Raw genomic sequence first — 11886 nt, forward strand, 5'->3', positions numbered from 1 at the left:
AGTTTTCACTTTCAATGACATAGAGCATTATTCTATTTAGTGTTAAAATTCATCTCTAAAGTGTCTTTGTTCCTGATGAACTTCTGAGATGACGTTTTTTTCTGACTTTAGATTGCATTTAGGCATGTCATCTTTGCCTTTCTTTGCCTGATTTTCCTTTTATGTTTTCTTCCATTTAAAATTATTTTATCAGGCTGTTAATATACTAATTAAATAGTATCAGGGATATGTACAAGCCTGACTTAGACTCTTATCTAGCTATTGAAGTCAGTACACTGTTATTTTAGCTCTGCAGCTATGTCGTTCCACAAATTCCAGGGGGAAAGGAGTCCTAGGATTCATTCCCTTCTAACTTTACCAGGTCTCTAGATAGTATTTTTTGAGGGGTCACACCTGGCGTTGCACAGGGTTACTCCTGGCTCTGCTCTCAGGAACCACCCCTGGTAGTGCTCAGGGGACCATATGGGATGCTGGGAATCGAACCCGGGTTGGCCGTGTGCAAGGCAAACACCCTACCCGCTGTGCTATCGCTCCAACCCCTCCATATAGTATTTCTTTCTTGCTCTCTCTCTGTTGTCAACAATTTTCTACCTGCAAGTGCTGGAATGTCTTCATTTGAAACAAAACAAAACAAAAAATCAATTACCAATTAAGACTTTCTAGTTTTCAATTGGAGTGTACTCTTCCCCCTGTTTCTTTGACTGTCAACATAAATTTCTAAGAATCTCTTCAAATATAAGACAAGGAAAGTAGGTTTATAACAAAAAAAAAAAAGAAAGAAAAATCTCAAAATTCCCTAACTGAAAGTGAGAGAGGTTAAAATCAAAGATAAGTCCTATCAATACAATGTATTGTGATGTGATGAGAAAGTCTGCTCAACCAATAGATATACTTCTCAAAAAAAAAGGAAAACCATTAAAACTAAATAAAATAATAATGTATAAAATACCCAGCTTTTAATTTTCATAAAATTCAAGATAAAAAAAAACTCAGAAACTTGTTATTTATCAGAGGAGACTAAAACAAAATTTTCTAAATATTTTGAAAAATTAAATATTTTGAAAAAAAATCCTTTTTTCCTTTTGGGCTATACCCAGAGATGCTCATAGGTTACTCCTGGCTCTGTAGTCAGCGATTACTTTTGGCAGGTTCAGGGGACTATGTGAGAAACCAGGGATCACATCAAGGTAGATTGTGTGCATGGCAAGCCCTCTACCATGCTGTACTATTGCTTTGGTCCCAAGAAGGAAATTTTTATATATCATACTTTGATATAACACACATCCACTTAGATGAATTTAAGATTTTCAGGGAAAAATTAAGATTTTCAAAGTTAAAGTTGAATTGTACATTTTTCCATTTTGAAATAAATACTCCAAATTCCCACATTTTAATAATAAGGATTTCCATCCATGGGAAAAACTATTTTAAAGAATAACCTAAAAATAATCATCTATAAAAAATCTTATATTAGCAGGATTTAAAAGCAAAAATTTTAGTTATTCAATCTAAAGATTTTTCAGATTAATTTATGTGACTGGTTTTGAGCCTACTGAAAAAAACATGAAAATACTGCATTTACTAATTTGATAGAAAAACTGATTAGAATCACGAAATCTCACACCTAATAGCTGATTTCAACATAATATTTGCATTAATAGAGGGTGGGATTATTAGTGGATGTGTTTCAAGATTTAGCAAGTGCTGTCAACATAAATTCCTTGCTTCTAGATGTATGAGTTTTTACCTCTTGACTTTTCAAATAATGACAGTCATTAAACCAATAAACAGTGCCTCAATAAGAATTGAAAATCAGACCTGCAAGTCATTTTAACATATAGTTTTCAATCAATCTATTCATGAAAATCATGCATATTCAATCACATTGAGAGTATAAATTTTAATAAAAATGTAAAAGGTTTTAGCACAATGATATATAGAATAGCACCTTTCCTTAAAATAATTTGATTTAATAATTATGTCCATTATCTTCTTGTTCTGTTTATGTTATGCACTATAAGTGCATAGTCTCCAACTTGTATTTTTTTAGCCTACTATACTTAAGATAAGGGGAAAGAATATATGATTGATAAACATTCAGCAGAAAGCACATATTTAACTTTGAATTTCTGTCTTCTTTGAATTAGATATATATGATATCATACTCTGTCATGATGCTGGACAGTGACAAGAAAACACTGCTCAAAGTCAACCACATGACCACTACTGTACCCAAAGCTCTACATATTGTTTTCATATTTTAATTATAATACTAAATAACTTGTATATTACTATACATAGAAAACTCTAAAGAGCACTTAAAAAGCCTGTTTAAAGTATTAAAAAATACAGAAAAGTTGTAAGCTACAAAATCAGTAAACACAGATTGCATAGTGCAGTAGGTAGGGCACTTGTCTTGGGAACTGCCTACCTGAGCATCACAGAATCTCATATGTTCCCCTGAACACAATCAGGAGTAATTTCTGAGCCTAGAGCCATGACTAACCCTTGGACATCCCTGGTATGGGACTAAAACAAAATAACAAAATTCAGTGAAAAATACATTATATTAATATATGCAGATAATAAATTTCCAGGAAGATAAATGGGGGGAAAAGTTTCTTATTGCATTATAGAGAATAAATTGCCTATGAATGTATTTAACCAAGGAGGTATTGTAGTTATCCAGCAACTACCTGGACTCTGGGAAAACAAGGACTGTTCCTCGAGTCAGGGACAATGAATGTTCAAGATTAAAATGCAGACTGGCCACCCACAGGGGACATAAACAAGTAACCATAGGACTCAGTTTATTAGAAAAAGCAATGGTTAAGTAGAGAGAGGCTAAGGGAATGTGCCTTCACCACTATTGAGCAAGTGGTGAAGGGAGGTAGGGCATTGTTTAGGAAGAAGCTGCTGGAGCACTGTCCTTGAAGTTCGAAGGCATAGGCAAGTTTGAAGTACAGATGGCACCCAAAGTGTCTCAAACCATTGGCTGTGGGCAACCAAAGTCGATTAATCAACGTTAAGCTTAGAATGTCACTTTTCTGACAATTGTCCGATTCTCGGGAAGTTGGGACTCAGGGCATTCCCTACAGGCACAACGACCTCTAGTGGTCAAGGCGTTATGCCAGGGAGAACACCAATCTGTAGACTAAAATTTTAAGGTCATTGAAATATTCTAGAGGACACAAAGAAATGAAAAATGCATGTTCTGCTTATGAATTAAGAGAATAAGCAATGTCAGAATAATCATCTTACCTAAATATATATACATATATTCAATATAATATATCAAAGGAATGATTCATAGAAGCAGAACAAGAACAAAATCCTAACATTATGTGGAAACCCAAAATTTCTCAAATAGGCCTAAAGAATCTTGATAATTAAGAGCATAATTGGAGGTAACACGGTTGCTCACTTCAAATTACACTACACAGCTACATTATTCAAAAGAATATGGTAATAGAACAAAAGCACTCACACAAATCAATGGACTAGAATTAAAAGCCTCCAAATAAACCCATGCACATATATCAACAAGTTTATGACAAAGGAGTCATTGTCAGGCAAAGATGAAATCCAACTTTCCTCAATAAGTGGTGCAGGGAAAATAAAAAAGTCATATGATGGATAACAAACTAGACCACTATCATATCATAAAAGAAATTCAAAATGGTTTAAAGACTTGAATATGGGCTGGAGAGATATAGCACAGCAGGTAGGACGTTTGCCTTGTATGCAACCGACCCAGGTTCTATTTCTCTGCCCCTCTTGGAGAGCCCGGCAAGCTACTGAGAGTATCTCACCTGCACAGCAGAGCCTGACAAGCTCCCTTTGGCGTATTTGATATGCCAAAAACAGTAACAAGAAGTCTCACAATGGAGACGTTACCTGCTCCAGCAAATTGATGAGCAACGGGATGACAGTTGACAGTAAAAGTGACTCTGTATCTACCTTTACTTTTCAATTCTAATTTCTACAAGAAAGACTAAAAAAAGATTATAAGGGGATATGTAAAGCATCTTAAATAAAGTTAATACTAAGTTTGGGGATGAAACAAAATAAGACTTGAATATATAAAATGAAGCCATAAATATCTACCAACATATTATCTGTAGAGGTACATACGTGCCTTGTTAATGTTCCCCTGGTATAAAATTAATCACATATCAAGTAGTATTTGAATTTTACTTTTAACTGCATGATTGGAAACCTCTGCCCATCAAGAACACTTATTATATACCTTAGGAAGTGGTTTTGATTATTCTATACTGTTTTCCAAACTTCAGAAGAATTTTTAATAAATGGAGTGGAACACAAGCAGTAATAAATTATTTTAATCTTTTTGCACATAATTTTATGTCCAACTTTTATAACATTTCTTGATAAATACTGAAAAAATCTAGATGTATACATACAAATGGGTATACATAACATTAAATATTCATGTTTTTACCTCAATTATTGAAAATTGAGGTAAATAATATGACATAATTTTGCTTTAAAATTATTTAATCATTGGGAAATGTCAGTTCTAGATCTCTACTTTAAGTAGAATAATTATTTTTAGTTATGGAATTTAATAATGAATGCTGATTTTATTGTTCAGACTCCTTTGTAAACCATTCATAAAGAAAATTACAATTTTATGATGATTTAATGGATAAAATCTTTCATAAGACAGGTTCACTTTGAATAATCCATAAATAAATGTGTCCTAAATTTAAAAAGCAGTCTCAGCTAAGGTCAAGATATGGAGCCAATGCACAGCTAGGTGTCGGGTTATTGCAACCCGGAGTGAGTGTTCTTTGATTCAGAAGAAAATCATCATGCAAACTGCATGTACCAATGTGGCACAGATTTTAAAGAATGAACCCTCAGGCCCTGAAAAAAAATTAATGAGTTTTGTCTCTCCTTTCTGTGACCTTTTAGCTAGATTTTCATGGGAATTTGTTTTCTTTGTTTTAGCCTGCTCTCTTCGAGGGAAAGCCACCATGGGATAGTGAATCTGCAAAAGTGTCTTATGGAACAGATTTTGCAATCCACCAGTGAGTTGCTGATTTGAGCTTTTGAAGACCCGACCTAGGCAAATTGTATAGAAAGGCAAGTACATTTTACAAAATATAGCAAAGTTCCACTGTCTACATGGTTTTCTCCTTGAAAATATTAATTTTTCTACCAAGAGCCTATCCATATTATTGATGCTTCTTTTCCAAATTTCAAGCTCTCTTATCATAACAGGTCAGATTAATTCATTAGCCATATCATTGAGGAATCTAAAATAGGGATAAGAGCCATGAATCTGAGGTCATACCTGGTGTGGAAAATTAGATACTTATTTACTAGGACTCTGATGCCAAATTCAAATAAAAAAAAACACATGTATTTGTCTTCTTTCTTATTGTATAATAAAAGACTAGCAATTTCTGCCTTATTCGGGGTATCAGTTAATTTTCCACATCTCTTTACTATTCTTTTCTTCCCACGCAGCAGAAAATTTTGAGGGGAATTTAACCCCCCCTAAACATTGAGTGTACTGTTTCTTATTCTAAGTTTACTGACATATTTAATTTTATTTACCACCAAGAATGGCTCATGCAGAAACAGTAATCTAGTACTATGTAAATAGACATAGTTCTTCCTACAGTATTTGGTATAATGATGGATTTTGAAACTCAGTTCCCTGCAGTACAGAAGTAGTGACATTTTTAAAAAAGTGATATCTAGGTAAGACCCTTAGTCAGAAACAAAAGCAGAAAATTACTGAGGTGATGCTAAAAACATCTATTATTTTCCCAAATGAGTGCTTTCATAGCAAGTACATTATATATCCTGCAATAAATCCTAGCTTTAATTTTTAAGGTATGTTACTTCAGGTAATCAAGTTTGAGTTTAATTCTATCGGCAATCACAAACCTTGCAATATAGACTTTAGGGAAACTAATTTTTAGAAACGTAGGGGTAGATTTGGGCCACTCCATTGTGCTCTGGGTCTAGCCTTGGCTTTGTGTTCAGGAATCACTCCTAATTGTACACAGAAAACCATACTGAATCATGTTGGCTGCATGAAAGCCAAGCACTTTATAGTTTCTATAGAGAGAACCACGTTGGCCGCATGTAAGTCAAGCACATTATACTTACTATCTCTTTATCTCTATAGTATATTTTTTGTTTTTTATTCCATGATGAATTATTCTACTTCAGTTGATTTTGCTTAAATACAATTTTTTAAAATATTTTTAAAATATTCAGAAAGCATAAACTATAATGTTAATTAGAGGGGAGAAAAGAGAAAAGCAAAATTAGAAATATTACATATGAGCAGGACTGGAGAAATAGCACAGTGGGTAGGGCATTTGCTTTGCTTGCAGCTGATCCAGGTTTGATTCTTCCGTCCTTCTCAGAGAGGCCGGCAAGTTACTGAGAGTATCCCACCCGCACGGTAGAGCCTGGCAAGCTACCCGTGGCGTATTTGATATGCCAAAACAAAAACAATAACTACAAGTCTCACAATAGAGATGTTACTGGTGTCTGCCCATGCAGATCGATAAACAATAGGACAACAGTGAGACAGTGCTACAATGCTACATATGAGTAAGATTAATTAAAACACACATTTTAAAACATATATATACATATATATGTGTGTATGTATGTGTATATATGCAGAGGGTATTAAAATTTATTTTAAGTCAAGATGATAAAATTTTATTTTTCTGTTTTAAATCTTGAATGTTAGATGTATCCACCTATGGTACTGTGTACATAAATATTCATCTCTGCATTTTACTTCTTGGGAATTCAAGCTTAGTCTTCATTATAGCCTCCCCCAAGAAACAAACTGGAGATATATGAAATTGGCAAACAACCCCTGTGTTTCTGCTCATCACTGATATTCTTGTATGAACTGGTGTTAGAAGCAGCCCTCTCTCTGGAAGATAGAGTACTTCCCTTGAGAAAAGAGGGCAGGTTTATATACAATCCAGTTTAATAAAAATGGCCTTTCTGGGCAAAGGTTAAGCAGGCTTCCTGTCTAATATAACATCTTTTTGTTTCATATTGTGGAGTACTGTTTCCTGCAACAATGCCCAATGTCCTTGTCAAAAGTCCAATGGCTTGACCTTCTCTGCATTCTACTACGGAAACTGGGATTCAGGAACCTCCACAAAATAATGATATTCTGGTGTGAGCTATTGCTGAAAGAACATCCGTTTGTGGTCCTGCACTCTCTTTTCTCTTACGTAATTCTTATATTTGTGACAAGTTAAATTAGGGTTGTTGGGGGGCTGGAGCAATAGTATAGCAGGTAGGGCGTTTGCCTTGCATGCGGCCAACCCAGGTTCAAGTCCCAGCATCTCATATGTTCCCTAAGCACTGCCAGGAGTAATTCCTGAGTTCATGAGCCAGAGAGTAACCCCTGTGAAATGCTGGGTGGGACCCAGAAAGCAAAAAAAAATTTAAAAAAATTGGGGTTGTTATTCCAGAACCTTCACAGTTGTTTATATTAAAGTCTATATTTGCATTATATCCTGTATAATATATTGCATTGCTTAAAATAGTACCCATTTTTGTTAATTCATCATTATTTATTTATTTATTTTTGCTTTGGGCTATGTTTGCTGGTGTTCAAGGCTTACTCCTGACTCTGAGCCAGAAATGATTCTTGGTGGGGCTCGGGGATGCATATGGGATGCCAGAGATCAAACCTAAATTAGCTGCATGCATGGCAAACATCTAACACCCATACTATCACAATGTTTTTATTATTTTTATTTAGACTCCATAATTTACAAAACTGTTGATAATAGAGTTGTAATCTATTAATAATAATTATATAGTTAAGAATAGAGTTGTTAACTGCTAATAATAGATTTTCTGCTCTACTCTTACAAGGAAAAATCAGTGTTTGCCAGAATTTGTTCATTTTTTTGGTTTTCCAGAGGAGATATATACTTAAAATCACTTACTTTCACTTACTTTTTGAACAAATAGAGTTTCTGAAACACAGAATTCAAAGAACGACTTCCTTATTAGGTGCTGCTCTCATTTGGTAGAATCCACTATATCCCTTACCTCATAATTAAAACTAGACAGAAGAATGTCTCAAGCTAGTCTCTCTCACTCTGTATCTTTGGCTTCCAACCACTAGATTTATATTTTAAAATTCATTTATGATTAGATAAGGCACATGTGCAAAATTTCCCAGGCTTAAAATCTGCTAACTTGGAACTGATGACTCTCAAATATCTCCAAAATCATATTTCTCCCAGTTCTATCCACATTCTAGAGGATAGTACAGAATGAGAATCAATGAGGAACATGAAATTCTATTCACATTTGTTTCTGTCTACATTTTATTTGCCACCCCTGATTTTCTTAAAAATTTGTAGTGTGTCTCCTTCAAATTCACATTACTATCATATTATATACCTTTGACACAAGTTGTGGGTTTTCCTAACAGCAAGAATTTATTCACAGTAGCACCTGGGTATCTATAGTTCAACTCAATTCTAACATTAAGTAAAATTAGCACAGACCCCACAGGTTAAGAGTTTAGTATTACATTTTAGATCTAAATAACAAATACAAACTTTATTAATGTGCTTCTTACCAGTGAGCTATATCAGACATTATTTAATTTTGTGACTAGTCCACCAAACAACTGTTTGATCAATTGCTAGAATATCTTACAGAATTCAAGAAAAAGACTCATATTACCTTGTTTGTTAAATAATGACAATTAAGTAAAGGAAACCATTAAATAAATAGAGAGAATAAAGAGAAACATAAGTTATTTTGAAATTAAGATGTTAAGTAGTTTAATAGCTGGTGATCTTTTGTGAATTTCTACATAAGGCTAGAAACATTCCTTCCCAGTAATTAAATTTAATAATCATTAGAACTTCACATATTATTCTAACTTACATATAATATAAATATGTATAGTAAATTAAATTAGCAGACATTATATATTCACAGCTTAATTTATATGTATACAGCACTGTAGCACTATCGTTCTGATGTTCATCGATTTGCTTGAGTGGGCACCAGTAACATCTCCATTGTGAGACTTTTTGTTGCTGTTTCTGGCATATCAATACACGTGGGTAGCTTGCCAGGCTCTGCCATGCGGGATACTCTCAGTAGCTTGCCTGGCTCTCCAAGAGGGATGGAGGAATCAAACTTGGGTCGGCTGCCTGCAAGGCAAACGCCCTACCCCCTGTGCTTTCGATCCAGTCCACCAACAGGGTACTAATCTGAATAGAAAGGATGGTTTAGAGGGCACTCTGTGTCACCCTAGCACTGCCATGAGGACCCCCATGATGAATCACTTTCTTCTGAACAGAGGTTCAGAGTGATAAGGCGCCATGGGAGGCTTTGGTTCCAGACCCCTTAGGGACCCCCAGCCCCACTGCCAAGAGCACCACTGGGGTGTGGACCAAACACAAACCCAAACCAAAAACAACAACAACAAAAAAAACTCTGAAAAAGAGAAAAGCAAGCCAAAAACTTAGGTCTGAAAAAGTTTAACATCTATTCTTAGTAAACAAGGATACTAAAAAAAAAAAAGCGTATTAAAGTCATAAGCGGACAGCTCACAAAGCAGAGAACACAATGAACCTGGTTAGTAAGAGATGCTGACTTGTGTTAATTTGGGAAGAGTCAAAGTCCATGGCACAGCGAGGAAAGATGTGACACACACTAGACAGGCAAAAACATGTGAGAGCTGATGGGGACCAAGAGCAGTAAAGATACATCAGGACAAGCACTCAGGGAAACACCACTGGCAGAAAGGTACGGGAGAAGTAAACTTAGCACTGTAAACTTCAATAGGTTATCAAGTGGGAGAACATGCACCTTACACTGTTAGGTGAACTTGAAAATTTTATACACCCTTAGGTGAACTTGGAAATTTTATACAGGAAACCATCAGAGGCTCCCGAGCATCAAGCACAGGATGGTGGAAGTGCCAACAGGGGAGGGGGAGGAGAGGAAAGAAGGGGGATGTGTGGGGAGGGAGAAGAGGGAGGCATCGAAGGACCAGAGGGGCCATGGAAGGTACCCGTCAGGTTTTGCGTGCAAAGCTTTGTTTCACACTCAGTAATCATTCTTTCTTTCTCCTGGTTTACTACCTTAACTTGATATGACATTTTTTATAATGAAATAAAGCACATTTAAAAAAAACACACACAGAAAACAAAAAACCAGGCTTGGGCCTGGAGCAATAGTTATCACAGGTAAGGTATCTGCATTGCTCGTGGGCCAACTCAAGTTTGATCCCCAACACCCCATATATGTCTTCTAAGAGTGATCCCTGAATGCAGAGCCTGGAATAAGCCCTGAGCACCACTGGCCAAAAACCCAAAAGGAAAAAAAAAATGCAACAAAAAACCAACCAAACAAAATTCCCCCCAAGACAATTATTGGATGTGAGGGTCAAATACTTGAACAAACAGCTCCACATTAATCAAATCATCAGCCTTTAACAGTCATATTTATCATTCATGTTTTACATATTTCAAAGTTTACATTTGGAAAACATAATTTCTATATACTTTGTGTTTGTGTATGTGATACCTGGCAATGCTCAGGGGTTGCTACTGGCTCTGCACTCAAGAATCACTCCTGGTGGTGCTCAGGGGACCATATGGAATGCTGAGGATAGAACCCAGGTTGGCTGTGTGCAAGGCCAACACCCTACCCACTGAACTATCACTCCAGCCCCAGAAAATGTCATTCCTAATTACAAAAAAAAAAAAAAAACAACCAAAAAGCAAAAAACAAAAACTGTACACACACTTCCCATATTCCGGAAGGCCTACCATGAGGCCCCGGTATTCACTGAGTCTGTGAGTGAGCGATGTTTCCCGACTCTTCCCTTGACACAGAGCCCAGACATTCTGTCTGGATAAGTCACAGCCTCTGTCTTGAATGCCAGGTTCCTGCTCCCAGGACTCTGCAGGAACTAAACCTGTTCACCCTCCCTGTGCCAGCATGGGGCCATTGTGTGACCCGGCCTTGCCCTGCAAGGCTCTGTGCTCTGTCCCTGACTCAGCCTCCCCCCACCTCTGCTGTGGGAAGCCAACTACCTATGCAGGTGACCATTTGATGAGCGAACTCCCCTACGCCCTGCCTCCTCTCAAATCACCTCCCCAAGATCCTGACTGCTGGGCACCAAGGCCCTCCCAGTGCCTGGGTCACACCCCCTCCTCCACCTTGATCCCAGGCCCCAACCCTGCACTCTGCACCCCTGAAATCCCTGGCCATTCAACCCCAGAACTCCTAGCATAGGTGGTTAACTGTATTGCAAGTCAAATAGGAATATTTACTGATACATGATTACTCCATAATATCAACAATACTAAGCTACATAGTGTACATCAAACTGCATTGTTTGACTATCACCCCAGTGTCCTCTCTGCCTGGGAAATCCCTTTGCCCAATCCGTGGGTGCTCCCTGGCCTCATTCCCTCCGGGGTCTAAGGGTCTAACATTACATGAAACTTATCTCAGTGAAAAACTTGTTCATCTGCTTTTCAGTGATTCATAGGGAAAAACCCGTGTGGTTCCAGCGACCCATTGCTGGGCGCGTTCACCATCTACAGACCTCACAAACACATAGGGGCTGCAGCACAGAAGTGGAGCACAGAACACTTCCTGTCATGTTCTTCTTTTTAAATTTTTTTTATTGTTTATATTTTAATGAATCACCGATAGGTACAGTTACAGACTTACACACTTTAGTGCTTATGTTTCAGTCATACAATGATCAAGTACCCATCCCTACAACCAGTGCCCATTCTCTACCACCAATGGTCCCAGTATTCCTCCTGCCATCCCCACCCCATCACCAGCCCTTCCTCTCCATTCCACCTCTGT

The sequence above is a fragment of the Sorex araneus genome, chromosome 5 (assembly GCF_027595985.1).
Source record: "Sorex araneus isolate mSorAra2 chromosome 5, mSorAra2.pri, whole genome shotgun sequence".
NCBI classification, from domain to species: Eukaryota; Metazoa; Chordata; class Mammalia; order Eulipotyphla; family Soricidae; genus Sorex; species Sorex araneus.